The sequence below is a fragment of the Mustela putorius genome, unplaced genomic scaffold, assembly GCF_011764305.1.
Source record: "Mustela putorius furo isolate JIRA1106 unplaced genomic scaffold, ASM1176430v1.1 tig00537227_pilon_pilon_pilon, whole genome shotgun sequence".
NCBI classification, from domain to species: domain Eukaryota; kingdom Metazoa; phylum Chordata; class Mammalia; order Carnivora; family Mustelidae; genus Mustela; species Mustela putorius.
The window spans coordinates 43868173-43884697 of NW_025422368.1; the positions used below are offsets into that span (position 1 = coordinate 43868173).

A 16525-nucleotide genomic window follows, 5' to 3' on the forward strand; every position below is an offset into this window, starting at 1 on the left:
AGAAATGATTTGATAGTCAGTAGAATAGTGTTTTTGTAATAATAAAAATAATGAATTTTATATTTTAATACAAATATTAAAATACTTTTTTAATACTTTATAATTTTATACTTTATACTTTTTATACTTATTTATTTTGTTTAAGGGACTTACTGTCTCTTAAGTTTTGGTAATACCAAATGTCATGACATTCTGAATGTACTGGATTAGCATTTTGTTAACTTTTTATTTTTAAGAGGCTTCCTGTTTTAAAACCAACATTTTAATTTTTCTACCTGAAATTTTTTTAGGAACAGAATTGTATCTATTCTTCTCAGAAGAGAATTCCACAAGGTAAGAAGTTGTTATTATAGTAGTAAACAAATATAGTTGAATATAGGCTTAATTACTCTTTATTTTTTAATCCTTTCCCTGTATTTATTTCATGTCTTTTCTTGATTATTACAAGATTATCACGAATTTTTTAGCTCCTCCTTTACTACCTCAGAATTTGCAAACAAGGTATATCTCATCTTATTTAAGATTAAAAGGGTATGACAAAAGTAGTCACCTTTGAAACTCAAATAATGCTTTTCACGGTATCCTTATTCCTAATATTATTAAGGAACTTAATTCCTAGGATCCCTAGGATTGGGTTTGTCCATTTTAGAAAAGAAGTTTTCCTCTTCCTTTGGGACACATTCAGCTTTTTACCTTGGTGGACATTACCTAAATGACTTGGGGTGGTAGAGGAGTCATAGAGGCTCTATTAGAGGCCTTAAGTTAAGGGAGATTATTTACCTGGGTTTCCACCTATGAAAATTATAGAACTCCTACATTCACATTAAAAAGTAGAATGCTTTCTCCTAGGTAATTAATAAAATATTTAGTAACAGTTAGTATTAAAAAAATTCCAAATGATCTTTACAATGAATTTTAAATCAACATTGATTTAGATTGTTAGACTTTTTAGACTTCTGAAAGATTGAAATGCTCAAGTGAGTAGATAGTAAAATCACCTCTTGGTGTGCTTATTACCCTATACTAGTCATGCTTGACTTTAACCGGTTACATTTACGGGAACTCTTTGGTACGGGTAGTAGTGATCACTGCAGGTGAATTTAATCTGTCAACTGGAAAAATGCTTATAAAATGAATTATTCAGATCAATAACTGTTTCTCATTTATTGTCCTTTGTCCTGAGGGGAACATGGGCTCTCAAACACATCTTTCCCACCTGTTTTTGAAATTGCCACAGATTTAATCAGGTCAGTTTTTATCCTGATAACTGAAAACACAGGGTTAAAATAAAGAGACCCATTGGTTCATGAAGAGGGAGTGGGGAACAAAGCATCACTAGTTTTCACTTCCAGGTTTCTTGTGAAGCTTTTCCCCTGTATTTTTCTTCTATCTTTGGACAGTTAAGAGAGGGAGTCATGGAACCTGTGTATAGCACTATCTGACCCTCCAGGTGCTATTCAAAGGCAGTGCTTCAGGAGAAATCCAGATTGTTCTTTTCTTGGACCATTGTGCTTAAAGTGAAAACAGAAATTTCAGAAGATTTAATTATAGTGAACTTGATCTCTTACACCTTTGTCCCTGTTCTTGGGGCAAATGGAGTTTGAATTCTTAAACATTAATACAGTCTGTTATACAATGGTGATGGATCATGCTATCTGATATCCTTAGGGCTCTCCTGTAAGTGTTCAGTAAATACGTATGTTTATAAACACTCAGATTCTTTCATAGCTTTTTTTAGAGTAGAAGATAATCAAAACAAGATTATTCATATTTATATAGTATCATCCTCCTACACTGTCAAAGGTATTAAAAGGACAGTGACAACTTTAATAAAAATTGTTAACTGTACACTCGCAGATGGTTGAAGTGGTAAATTTTATGTTATATATACTTTACCACAATTTAAAAAATTGTTTAAATTCTTGAGCAACTCTGTTTACTGTGAAAGAGGATGGCTATGCTTGAAGTATCAGTTTTTAACCTTAATTACTAGAGTATTGAGTTAGTGATATTCCTTAGTTTGTGTCATACCCATCATCACTGGTTCATTAAAGGACCGTTTTTCTGTTTTCCTTTATAACTAGTCCCTATATAAGTGACCCTTTAATATATTTGATATGTATCCCTTTATGTCATATAAAATGTTTTATTTCATGTATTTTAATTATACATTAGGCTTTAGTCGAATTCTTGTAGTCCCCTTCACTCACCTCCCTCTTTCTTTCTAAAACCTGGCCATGTTGCTGAGTGTTTGTCTAATTTGTTTTGTCTAACTGGTACATTGTATTTTAGGTTATTTATTAAAATGAAACTGTTAATGTATCAAATTCCTTAAATGTATAAGGAACATTAAATGAACATTTAAGAGAAGTCCAATTTGTGTTCATTTTTTAATATTAAAATTGTATCTAGGGTGCCTGGGTGGCTCAGTGGTTTGGGCCTCTGCCTTCAACTCAGGTCATGATCTCAGCGTCCTGGGATCGAGCCCCGCATCAGGGTGTCTGCTCAGCAAGGAGCCTGCTTCCTTCTGCTCCCCCCTCTGCCTGCCTCTCTGCCTACTTGTGATCGCTCTCTGACTCCCCCCCCCCCCCAAAAAATTGTATCTAAAAGATGGAATTAAATGCTGTGGAAGATAAGAGGAAACATAAACATCTGTCTCAAAGGCCAAGAGTCTGTTAGAACAGTCAAAGGAAAGAATTGTGGGGCCTAACAAACACATGTATTTTTCTTCTAGAAACAGTTTGTTAAAATGCTCTGGTCTCAGTGTTAGCCCACAATAACTTAATAATTGAAAGATACCAGTAATATTTTAGAACCTCCCCATTACCTATTACTTCATTAATTTTTACCTTGTAGTATATTTCTTTGACGCATAACCATGTTCTGTGAATTCCCGAATCTAATACAGAGTAAGAACAGTACAAATGCAGGTTTCTAAATTAGGGATGCAGAAATACAATTTCATCTGTAGTAGCACATTATTAGCAAAACAGCTTCTCTTGGATCCCCTAACTAGAAACTACCAGAGAGTGGGAACTTCAGAAGCTCTGTGTCCATGGTGATGGTATGCCTTTCACCAATGAAAAGGATAGAAAGAGGAACACTCCTGTGAGGGGAAAGGGTGATTCCTCACTTGAGAAGAAGGATAATGACAGCTGTGATCAGATCAGGGAAGGGCTTCCAACAGATAGAAAAAGCTAAAGGTACCTTGTGGGGAGTAGTTTGTGTGGGAGGAGGATTTTAGGGGCACTTTGTTCTGGGAGCTAGGAGAAAATGTTACTGATTCAGTAGTGGAATGGCAGGGGTAAGGGAATTCATGTTTGCTGAAAGTGAAGTCAGTTTGAAGCTTATTTATTTATATGTTTATAAGGTCTTTGGGGAGAAGACCAGCAACTCTGGAGGTTGTTATTGAGTTAGTATCCCATGCATTGTTGAATACTCCCTACACTTTTAAAAAATAACAGTTTGGAGAATTAGATTAGACATCAGGTAACATAGTCCTTTTTTCTAGTTTGATTAGTTTCTGAGAATTTTATATGGCTTAGTAATTTCATTACTTTCACCTTGTTATCTTAAGAGATGGCATAAGTAAAACAGTCTCATTTTACAAATGATGAAACTAGAAATGGAGTGAGCTTTAGGGTTTTTTGTTTTTTGGTTTTTTTTTTACTAATCTATACTGCCACCCTGTCAACTGATATTTTGCCCTATATAGGATATTTAGTTACTAGTTTTAACTTAAAAGAAATGTTTCTGACCTGGAAGAAACTCATAGCCTAAAAAGTTTTAAAAACACATATATAGAAACAAAAATATAACCAATGAATAACTATTGATAGTCACTTAACCTTAAGGTTAATTAAAAAGCTTTAATAAACTCACTTCAGTTTTGTCTGCTACTGTTAATATAGAACATTATTTCAAAAATATTTCCATTTTGGGGCACTTGGGTGGCTCATTCGGTTAAACATCTGCCTTTAGCTCAGGTCATGATCTCAGGATCCTTAGATCCAGCCCCATGTGGGCCTCCCCACTCAGTGCGTTATCTGCTTGTCCCTCTCTCTCTACCACTCCCAACTCCATTTGTGCACTTTAGCACTCTCTCTTTCCCAAATAAATGAATAAAATCTTTTTAAAAATTCCAATTTATAACAAATACCATAAATTTAGTTTCTTTTAAGTTTAGAATATGCCTGTTTCTTAAGGATTTGGGGTCTAGGTAGATGGATGGGACAATTAGAATCCCCAGTTTGTGGGAATGGAACAAGCAATTTGATCTCATATATTTCAGAATATGGTAATCCCTTCCCCCCAAATCATTTGTTTGTAGTTTGAAAATCAGGGAAACTGTTATAAACCTGTATTTTTTTCTCCTGAGTGACTTAATTTGGTTCAGGCCCAGCTTTAGTGGTATAAGTACAGATCAAGTTTGGTTCTGAGTAATCCAGTTTTATCCTGGGGCATTCTAGGTCTGGTGTGTCTTTGGATATACTAACCATTTGGTTTCAATACCTCATTGACATTTGATCCTCTGGAAAGATTGTGAGAGATTTCACATGTAGGTGGTGGGATAAAGGAACCCAGATTGTCTCATAGTCTATTGAGTAGATTGGAGTTATAGGACTTTGAAGTTTAGTAATGTTACTGTTATTCAAAAATAGGCTGTGGTGTTAAAAAGACAGGTCTTCTGACTCTGATTTCTTGTTGTATATTGAGACTTCCAATGTGGTTTAAGTAAATGTGAACTTTAAAAAATGTGGATAACTTTATTTTTTTTATAAAAGAATACAGTTACTTCAGATACCTTTTTTGTTTCACGTTCCAATCTTCTTTAGAATTCCATATGAGCTGCCCCCCCTTTTTTAAAAGCCACTTGCTTTCGAATTTAAAAAAGAAAAAACCAAAAAACCAAAAACTCAGAATAGGTTGAAACTTGACACAAATTGCTGCCACAGAACAAAAGTGCTGATCAAGTTAAATCAACCCCTGTAATGTGTATTGAAAGGAAAACCTCTCCTCTCTCCCCCAGTTTGAAGAACAAGCATTTTTCCTGCCAAGAAGGGCTGACTTTAAATGGACCAGCTGTCCATATTAGGAGCATTGGGTTGCTAAGGTGACCATGGCTGTTTGGAGAAGAATGCAGCTGAGAGGGCAAGTTCTTGATGTGTGAGCTGAGGGAAGGAATGTGGTGTGATTGTGCATCATTCCTCCTAATCACATGCTCACAAAGTGCTGTGTGGGCAGCATGGAGAAACTACAAATCTGAGGGCTACAGCTTGTGTGTGGTTAAAATCATTTTGTTTTCATGTGAGCCGTAGGCTTACAGTTTAGATTGAAAACATCTACCTTGTGTGTGTGTGTGTGTGTGTGTGTGTGTTTTGGGTGTGAGGAGGGTGTTTGATGGTAGTAGATACATTGGGATTGAGTTTGTTTTGTATGATGGACACATACTTTCATATGGTGAGACAAAAATTATCTTGGGATAAATGTTCTTTCCATCTCATCCCTTTCTGTCTTATATACGGTGTTATTAGTTCCCCCAAGGAATGATGTGTTCCTTGTAATTATATCTTGGGCACTTTTAGTTTCAGAATTATTTGAAACTCCTAAGAGTATGTTGTCTATTTGGTCCATTTCTCCCCTCCTGCCTTTTTAAGATAGTTTTTTCTCTTCCCAAGGTAGATCTTAATACATTATATTTCTTCCCTGAAGCTTCCAAAGATAGGTTTGGCATTTGGTAAAAAATATAATTCAAGGAACAGTGGGAAGTGTCAAACTAACAAGCCCACTTACCTAAAATACTATTTAGATTTTACCATGGACATCATTGCTAATATTTGAAATGAGATACAGCCATATCCATTGCTACAGACACTTACTGAATGAATATGAGGTTTTGTGTTTTTTTATCCTTGCTAACATATCATTACAATAACAGGTTGATCTTAAATGAGAACATAAATGTGCAGTATCTTTAAGATGTGAGGTCACTGGACATTGGCAGTTCTGTATTACATAAGCATTCTATTCTTATTCAGATAATCTATGTGCTTTGACACAATTGCTGTTTAATTGATTAATTTATAAAATATGGAGAGAAATTAAAAGATGAAAATAATTTGATCATTGAATTCATTTGGTTATTCTCATGGTATGCCTTGATAACTTTTGATGGCATTCTCTATCAACTAAATGCTTCACGGTTTTGCCTTTTGCATTTAATCCTCAAATCTCCTAGTAATTGATTTTTGTGACACGTATGGGATATGAATTCACTCTTTCCATGTGGATAATTGGTTATCCCAGTACTGTTTATTAAAATTGTTCTTAGGGCGCCTGGGTGGCTCAGTGGTTAAGCCGCTGCCTTCGGCTCAGGTCATGATCTCAGGGTCCTGGGATCGAGTCCCACATCGGGCTCTCTGCTCAGCGGGGAGCCTGCTTCCTTCTCTCTCTCTCTCTGCCTGCTTCTCTGCCTACTTGTGATTTCTCTCTGTCAAATAAATAAATAAAATCTTTAAAAAAAAAATAAAATTGTTCTTATTTCTTCCCTGATATATGAAATTTCTTATGTCATAAATCAAGTTTTCATATAGGTAGTTTTATTTCTGTACTCTCTCTTCTGTACCATTGATCTTTTGTCTACCCCTGAATCATACTATCTCAGATATTTCAGATACTCAGTTTTGTTTCTTGTCTTGTTCATGACCTGAAAAAATGCTTTCAAATTTCACGGTTTATTATTTTTTTAAAAAGATTTTATTTATTTTTTTGACAGAGAGAGAGATCACAAGTAGACAGAGAGGGAGAAGCAGGCTCCCCGCAGAGCAGAGAGCCCGATGTTGGGCTCCATCCTAGGACCCTGAGATTGTGGCCTGAGCTGAAGGCGGTGGCTTAACCGCCTGAGCCATCCAGGCACCCAAATTTCACGGTTTAAAATGATACTTGTGGTTTTTTTAAATGATCGTCTTTACCAAATTCAAGAAGTTTTCATTCTATTCCTACCTGGCTAGGACTTTGGTTTATCTGTTCATTTTAAATCATGAATGGATGCTGAACCATACTGAAAGGCTTTTGTATAACTTCAGCAATGATTGAAAGTTTTTCTCTTTAATTTGTTGATGTAGTCAGTTACATTGATTTTTTTCAAATTAGGTTACCTAAGCATTGCTAGGATAAACCCAATTTAGTCATGTAGGGATTATCTTTTTTTTTTATTATAAATTATTAGATCTGGTTTGCTTAAATTTTGTTTAGGATTTTTACATTAATATTCATGAGTCAGATTGGCTTTTAAATTTCCATGCTTATATTATCCTGGTTGGATTTTTAACGTATCTCTCTTTTTAAATGTTAGCTGTGTTAAAATATACGTATTATAAAATTTACCATCTTACCCATTTTTAAATGTATGGTTTAGTGTAGTGTAAAGTATATTCACATTGGCTGTGCAGCTAATCTCCAGAACTTTTTCGTCTTGCAAAACTGAAACTCTATACCCATTAAACACTCTTCATCTCTCCCTCCCCATCACCGTGGCAACCACCATTCTTTCTATTTTTATGAGTTTGACTACTGTAGATATCTCCTAGAAGTGAAATCATACCGTATTTATCTCTTTGTGCCTGGCTTTTCACTTAGTATAATGTTGTAGCATGTATCAAAATTTCCTTTTTAAGGCTGAATAATATACCATTGTATGTATAAACATTTTGTTATTTGTTCATCTGTTAGCGGACAAGTATGTTGCTTCCACCTTCTGGCTATTGTGAATAATGCTGTTGTGAACATAAACATACAAATAAATTCTACACACTTCCTTAAATGCTTTTGGATACAGACCCAGAAGTGGTATTGCTGATGATGTGGTAATTCTATTTTTAATCTTTGAGGAGTTGCAATCCTGCTTTTCGAAGCAGCTACACCATCTATGTTCCCACCAGCAGTACGAAGGGTTCCAACCTCTCCATATACTTGCCAACACTTATTTTCTGTGTGTGTGTTTGTGTGTGTTTTAAGATTTTATTTATTTATTTGACAGAGAGAAACACAGTGAGAGAGGGAACACAAGCAGGGGGAGTGGGAGAGGGAGAAGCATACTTCCCACAGAGCAGGGAGCCCGATGCTGTACTTGATCCTAGAATCCCAGGATCATGACCTGAGCCGAAGGTAGCCGCTTAAGGACTGAGCCACCCACTCACCACCCTCCCCCCACCGTGTGTGTTTGTGTGTGTGTATGTGTGTGTGTGTGTGTGTTTAAAGATTTATTTGAGAGAGATCAAGAGAGGGCATCCGCACGTAGGGAGCCGGGCAGAGGGCTAGGGAGAGAAACAGGCTCCCTGCTGAGAGCAGAGCTGCCTGTGGGGCTTGCAACTCCATCTCAGACGACCTGAGCCTTTGGAGCTGGGGCATTGATCTCAGGACTCTGAGATCATGATCTGAGCTGAAATCAGGAGTCAGATGGTGAACCAATGGAAGCCACCCAGGCACCCCTGTTTTCTGTTTGGTTCTTTTTTTGATAGTAGCCATCCTAATGGTTATGAAGTAGTATCTCATTGTCGTTTTGACTTGCGTTTCCTTATTAACTAGTGATGTTGAGGCTCTTTCCATAAAATTGTTGGCCATTTGTGTATTTTCTCTGGAGAAATGTCTGATCAAGTCCTTTGCCCATTAATCAGGTTACTTGTGTAGTTGTTACTGTTGTTGCTTATCAGATATATGTTTTGTAAATTTTCTCCTGTGTCTTTTAGGTTGCCTTTTCAGGCTGCTAATTGTTTCCTTGGATGCCTAAAAGTTTTTAATTTTGATGTAGTTCAGCTTATCTATTTTTACCTCTGCTGCCTGTGGGTTTGGTGTCATAGCCAAGAAATTATTGTCAAATCCAATGTCATGAAGCTTCACTCCTAGCTTTTTTCTGAGTATTATACTTTTAGATCTTATATTTAGGACTTTATTTTGAATTAATTTTTGTATAAAGTATAAGGTAAGGGTCCAAGTTCATTCTTTGGCATGTGGATATCTTATTTTCTCAGCACCATTTCTTGAAATGATGGTCTTTTCCTCCATTGAATGGTGTTGGCATCCTTTGTCCTGATTGGATTTTGATATGAATTAGAAAGTGTTTTTCTTTTTTCACTGTTCTCTAGAAGAGTTTGTTTAAAGTTGTAATTATTTCTTTTTTTTATATATTTGTTGTTTCTCCACCATTTGGTGGGACTTACTTGTAAAACTATTTGGATTTGATAATTTTTTTAGTGGAAAGATTTTAAACTAACTGTTCAATTTAAAAAAAAAAATCCATTTATTTGGGAGAGAGAGATAATGAGAGAGAGAGCACGAGCAGGGAGGAGAGGGAGAAGCAACTCTTGATGCGTGGCTCTATCCCAGGACCCTGGGATCATGACCTGAGCTGAATGAAGGTAGACGTTTAAGTGACTGAGCCACCCAGGTGCCCCACTGTTTGATTTTTTAATAATTATTTTTCTGTTTAGATTCTCTATTTCTTATTTTTAAATGCTCAGTTGATATATTTGTCCTTTAAAAACTGATAATAAAATTCACCCCTTTAAAGTGTAAAATTCAATTTTTAAAATATTCCCAAAATTGTATAACCATCTCCACTGTCTAATTCTAGAGCATTTCATTATCCTCAAAAGAAGTCCTGTACCCACCAGCAATCACTCGCTATTCTCCCTTAACCCATCCCTGACAACCAGTTATTTATTTTCTCTATGGATTCAACTATTCTGGGCATTTCCTGTAAATAGAAATATATAATATGGGACCTTTTTTGTCTAGGATCTTTCACTTAGTGTAATGTTTTCGAAGTTTATTCACATTGTAGCCAGTATCAGTACATCTTTCCTTTTTTGGCGGACTATTATTACATTATGTGGATATACCACATTTTGTTTATGCATTAATCAGTTGACACACATTTGGATTATTTCCATTTTTTGGCTATTATGAATACTGCTATGAATCTCCAAATAACTAGTTTTTGCATACACAGATTTTTCAGTTATTTTGGTTGTGTGTCTAGGAATAGAATTGCTGAGCTCATATGGTAACACTGTATTTAACCTTTTTAAGATCTGCCAAAATGTTTTCCAAAGCAGTTGCACCATTTTACAGTCCCATAACAGTGTGTGAGGGTTCTAGTGTCTCCCCATCTTGGCCAACACTTGCTGTTGTCTGTCTTTTTGATGATAGCCATCCTAGGTGGTGTGAAGTGGAATTTGTGGTTTTGATGTGCATTTTCCCAATGACTGACTAGTGATGTTGAGCATTTTTTCCTGTGCTTATTGGCTTTTTGTATAACTTCCTTGGAAAAAGGTATATTTAGAGCTTTTGTCCATTTTAAAATTGAGTTGTCTTGGGGTACCTGGGTGGCTCAGTCGGTTAAGCATCTGCCTTCGGCACAGGTCATGGTCTCAGGGTCCTGAGATCGAGCCCAATGTTGGGCTCTCTGCTGCCGGGAGCCTGCTTCTCCCTCTCCCTCTGCCTTCTGGTACTCTCTGTCTCTCTGTCAAATAAATAAATAAAATCTTTGAAAAAAAAATTGGGGCATATGGGTGGCTCTGTTGGTTAAGTGGCTGCCATTGGCTCAAGTCATGATCCCAGGGTCCTGGAATCAAGCCCCCCACCCTCACCCCACATCGGGCTCCCTGCTTGGTGGAGAGTCTGCTTTTCCCTCTCCCTCTGCCTGCCGCTCTGCCTACTTGTGCTCTCTTTGTCAAATAAATAAATAAAATCTTTTTTAAAAATCTGTTAAAAATTGAATTGTCTTTTTATTGTTGAGTTGTAAGAGTTCTCTATATATTCTGGATGTTAGACTCTTCAGATATATGGTTTCCACACATTTTCTCTAGCTCTTTTGTCTTTTTATTTTATTTCATTGTGTCCTTTAAAGTGCAAAAGTTTTTTATTTTGATGAAGTTCAATTTATCTTTTTTTCTTTTGTTGTTTGTGATTTTTGGTATCATATCAAAGTAACTTTTGCCTAAAGGTAATGAAGATTTGTGTGCTGAAAGCTTTATGTTTTAGCTCCTACATTTAGGTTTTAGATCCATTTTGAGTTAATTTTTATATATAGTAAAAGGTGGAGGTCCCAATTTATTATTTTGCAATTGGAAATCCAGAGGTCCCGGTACATGTGTTGAAGAGACTATTCTTTCTATTTGAAATTATCTAGGCTGCTCTTTTGAAAATCAGTTGACTATAAATGTATTTACTTATTTCTAGATTCTCAGTTTTGTTTCATTTGATCCATATTTCTCTTCTAGCCTGTACCACACTTGGTGATTTGATGCTTGATGACAGTAGCTTTAATGTAAGTTTTGAAATTGGAAAGTGTGAGTTCTAAATCTTTTTGATGCATTTTTAATAGATTGTATTTTTTCTAAAAACTTTTCAAAAATCTTTCCAAACTTTCAAATTTATTATCACTAAATTGTCCACAATATCCTCTGATCAGCTTAATCCCTATAACATCTGTAAAGTTTCCTTTTCCTTTTTATTAGTTTGTGTTATCTTTTTCCCAACTAGTTTTTCCAGAGGTTTATAATTTTAATTACTCTTTCAGAGAATGAACTTCTAGTTTATCATCTTGTTTTAAATATTTTCTGTTCTTTTAGGGCCTGCTATTATTTCTTTCTTAGAACTTTTAGGTTTTTGGTTTTTTTCTCTCCTTTTACAAAGACTTGAATTTGGGTTTTTAGTGCTTAAATTTGCTTCTGAGTATCATTTGAGCTGCCTTTCTACAAGTTTTGATATATAGTATTTTTGTGTATTTCCATTAAAAAAACCTCTTATTTGCCTCAGGAATTATTACAAAAGCATATATTTAATTTCAACGTAGTTAGCTTGTAAATATAATTTCTGTGATGTGTTCCAAGTTGATTTCTTCATGGTCACAGACCATAATCTAATTTGTAGAGACTAACTGTAAGACCTGGTATTTGACTGATTTTCATGAATGTTTATATGCATTTGGAAAGAATGTGAAATCAGTTGTTTAGTATAGTACTTCATATATGTTTGTGAGCTTGTTAGCTGTTCTACGTACATCTTTCATGGTTTGCTTAGGTGTTGTTTGGATTTGGGTTTGGTTTGATTTTGGGACTTATCAGTTTCTATGCTGAGAAAGGCATATTAATGCCTCTCGCATGGTGGTAGGTTTGGCAGTTTCTTCTCTAGATGTGGTAATTTTTGTTTTATGTATTTTGATTCTGTGCTATTAAGTACTTACATTTCGAATTTTTTTCTTTTAAGTCGAAGTTTTTGTTGGATTGAAAGGCCATATTCAAAACTATTTTGCCTTATAGTTTTGTTTTTTGTGGTTGGCTGTTTTCTTGGGTTAATATATCTGTTCTAGGGTTAATAGTATTTTTCATCCTTTAGCTTTTCATTGGTCCTGTATTTTAGTTTGTGTCTTGTAAACAGGGTATGGTTAAATTGTGTTTTGTTCTGAATGACAATATTTTTTACAGGAATTTCAGTCAGTTGTGATACTGGTAGATTTAGATTGATTTCTGTCTTGTGATCTGTTTTTCCTCCTCGCCTTTTTTCCTGTTCTTCCAGTCTTTTGTTTGGAGTTAATGTGTTTGAAGCCTGTTTTCACATTTCAGTCCCCCTAACATCTTGCACACATGTACTCTTGTTTGTAAATTAATGTTATTTATTTTTTCAGTGGTTGCTCTAGCCTTTTTAAGAAGTCCTTTCTAAAAGGAAGAGTTTAAATCAGTATCTTTAATCTATCCTTGAATAATGTAATAACTTAAAATGCTCTGATTGTCTTCCTTCCAGAAATCTATAACACTATTGTCTATTACTTGAGTTTTAATATATTTATCTCTTGCATATATAAAAAAATTTTATGGGGCGCCTGGTGGCTCAGTGGGTTAAAACCTCTGCCTTCGGCTCAGGTCATGATCCCAGGGTCCTGGGATCGAGCCCTGCATTGGGCTCTCTGCTTGATAGGAGCCTGCTTCCCTTCCTCTCTCTCTGTCTGCCTTTCTGCATGCTTGTGATCTGTCGAATGAATAAATAAAATCTTAAAAAATTTTTTAAAACATTATTATTTTAGATAGTTGATCTTTGTTTACTGTTTCCTTGGTGCATTATCTGAGACCTTCCATATGAAACAATTTTTTTCTACCTGAAGTACATTCTTTAGAATTTTTTTTTTTTTTAAAGATTTTATTTATTTATTTGACAGAGATCACAAGTAGGCAGAGAGGCAGGCAGAGAGAGAGAGAGAAGCAGGCTCCCTGCTGAGCAGGGAGCCCGATGCGGGACTCGATCCCAGGACCCTGAGATCATGACCTGAGCTGAAGGCAGCGGCTTAACCCACTGAGCCACCCAGGTGCCCTAGAATTTATTTTAATGAAAGTCTTTTGGTGAAGGTGAATGACAGTGTATGTGTTTTGTTTTTTTAATCTGAAGATGTGTTTATTTCATCTGCATTCTTGAAAGATAATTTCACTGTGTATTGAATTCTAAGTTTTCTCATCACATTGAAGACATTATTTTGATGTTTTGACTGCCACTGTTGCTGTTGAGAAGTAAAATTGCCCTCCCTTTGAAAATAATCTGTTATTTGACTGTTGTTTTTTTTTTAAGATTTTTATTTATTTATTTGATAGAGAGAGATCACAAGTAGGCAGAGAGAGGAAGGGAAGCAGGCTCCCTGCTGAGCAGAGAGCCCGACTCGGGGGGCTCGATCCCGGGACCCTGAGATTATGACCCGAGCTGAAGGCAGAGGCTTTAACCCACTGAGCCACCCAGGCGCCCCTATTTGACTGTTTTTTAAGCCTTTTCCCATCCTTTAGTGTTCCTAGTTTTATAGAATGTATTAAAATTTTTTTGACTTTATTTTTTATTTTATTATTTGTAATTCTACTTGGGATTCTTTGGGCTTCCTGGATCTGAGGACATCTTTGAATAATTATGTTAAATTCTTGACCATTATATCTCTGAGTAATGTCCATTATTTTCTTTATTTTCTCCTTCTGTTTTTTTCCCCCATCAGGGACAGTTTTTCTTCAGAACTTAAGTACTCAGCTTCTTATGTGGACTTTGGCAGAGGTCATGGGGAAGCATCTGTAGGTCTAAATTAGGGTGGGGATGTTTGGTCCTTCCATGCATCATGAGAATAATTCTTTTTTTTTTTTTTAAAGATTTTGTTTATTTCATTTGACAGACAGAGATCACAAGTAGGCAGAGAGGAGACAGAGAGAGAGGAAGGGAAGCAGGCTCCTGGCCGAGCAGAGAGCTCGATGTGGGGCTCGATCTCAGGACCCTGAGATCATGACCTGAGCCAAAGGCAGAGGCTTAACCCACTGAGCCACCCAGATACCCCCATGAGAATAATTCTTGATTTTCTTGTTGTGAATGGTACAGTTCACACAGTAATATAGTTCTGCATACAGTTTAGGAACTACATAGGCAGTGAAATCACTCACTCTAGAAATGGTCTCTGATGTCTCTACTATATTTCCAGTGATGAACTTTTTTTTTTTTTTTTAAGATTTTATTTATATGTTTGTCAGAGAGAGAGAAAACACAAGCAGGGTGAGTGGCAGATGGAGGTAGAAGCAGAGTCCCTGCTGAGCAAGGAGGCTGATGTGGGTACTTGATCCCAGGACACTGGGATCATGACCTGAGCTGAAGGCAGATGCTTAACCAACAGAGCCACCCAGGTGTCCCCAGTGATGAACTTCTAAATGACCTTGTCCTTTGCTGCAGCCCTGTTTTGACAAAGCTGTTTTACCTCCTTTTCATGGTCATCTTGGAAACAAGGGCTCTATAACTGATGACATATATTAGGCCTTCTTATTCTAATTTCCACATTTCTTACCCCTTTTCATCTTTTCCTTCTCTACAAATTTATTTAAATTTTATTTAAGAGCTTGCCTGTAGTTATAAATACTTACACAAGATTTTTTTTTCCTTCCTTCTACCAACACCAAGGTCAAGCAGGCAAGTGTGCTTGTTCTCAGCGTCTGCTAAGTAAGTTTACTGTTCATTCAGCTTTGCTTTGCAGTATAGTCTTCTGAATTTTCAGCTACATGCAAAGTTCTTTAATTACATTCCCCATATTGGAGAGTCTCAGGGTATACAGCCTGTCTCCAGCACTGTAGTTTTCAGAATAGTTGTGAGGTAACCTGAAAGTCAAGAGCCAGCTTCCAGGGCTTCTCTGTACATTTGTGCCAAATTAGGAAATTTAAAAATAGTAAGGAAATATTTATACAGCATTCTAGATTTAGGCAGTAGATCCAGTCTGAGCATTTAACCTACCATGTTGCCAGAAATGGAAATCCTTGATCTCTTTCAAATAAACATACATTTTAGGTAAGATTTATGTAATAAATACGGCACAGAATTCCCACCAGCAGGCCTCCATTTAAAAAAAGCTCCTAACTTTTAAGTTTGGACAATTCATTCCTTTTTTTTTTTTTTTTTTTAATGTGTAAGCTAAAATAAAATGTTTAAGGTACACACACCCACACCTACACTTAATTTTCTGATTTAACCAACTTAAGTTCTGTTTTAAGTTGGAAAAGATGGGTTTTACTGAGCTTGCTTAATATCTGGGGCAGTGGGAACAGTACAGCTTCTTTTATGTGGGGAGCCCTTAATGTGAGTAGCAATAAGATAAGGAAAAAGGTAAGTATACCCAGGTATTCTGAATTATAGTGAAAGAACAGTTGTACCATTCATTTCCCCTTCAGTGCAGATGATTCGTAGAAAGTTGGGGACAGCATTATAGTCCATCTTTGTCTTCCAAATTGACTGTTAAAAGAAATTTGTTAGACTGTTGGAGCAGATATGTGAGGGCACACCAAGCATGACCATATTTAATATGAAACAAAAAAGAAAAACTTGGTTAGGATTTTGACCCTAGTTTTTTTTCTTTTGGAAAAAATGATACTGGTAGCACCTTATTCTTGCAGAGGTTTTCCCTTTCTGGGAGTACTGTAGCTTCATTTTTCCTTGAGGCCAGGAAGCCAGTCTTTCGGCTACTTGAATCTCCTAGAAACAGCCTTAAAGCTTTACTTTTCTGTTGAGAGAAAACTCCGAAAAGATTTATCTTCTCTGAGACTAGTAATATTGATATATTTTTTCTTCTTTTGTTTATTAACATGAAGAATTATTTTGGTTTTTCTAATATTAAACCAACCTTTGACATTGTTTGCTATGCTAGTATTTTAGGAATTTTTGCACCAATATTCATGAAGGACATCAGCCTCTAATATTCTTTTATTGTGCTATGCGTGGTATCAAGGTTATACAAGTCTTAAGATGAGTCAGAGAGGATATCTTTATTTTCTAGGATATATTATGTAAAATTATTTCTTAATTGCATGTTTGATAGAATTCATCTGTGACGCCATCTAGGCCTAGAATTTCTTTATGAGAGGATTTTTTTTATTCCTAATGGAATATTTTAAGATTTTTAAGACTATTCATATTTTTGCTTCCTTTTGAATTAGATTAGGCAAGTTAATTTTTTCTAGGAATTTAT

General features: G+C 35.8%; 1 protein-coding gene across 5 annotated transcripts in view; it reads left to right on the forward strand.

Annotated features, from left to right (window-relative positions):
- The window catches only part of FRS2 (fibroblast growth factor receptor substrate 2), a 116308-nt gene that overhangs the window by 51085 nt on the left and 48698 nt on the right, over positions 1 to 16525 (forward strand). For 3 of the 5 annotated variants that reach the window (XM_045073441.1, XM_004752452.3, XM_013056065.2), the window contains exon 3: positions 291 to 333. The gene's annotated coding sequence lies outside the window, so the exon portion shown is untranslated. Of the gene's footprint in view, positions 1 to 290; positions 334 to 11282; positions 11330 to 16525 lie in introns of all 5 variants that reach the window. The other 2 variants (XM_045073440.1, XM_013056063.2) reach the window with 1 other exon arrangement.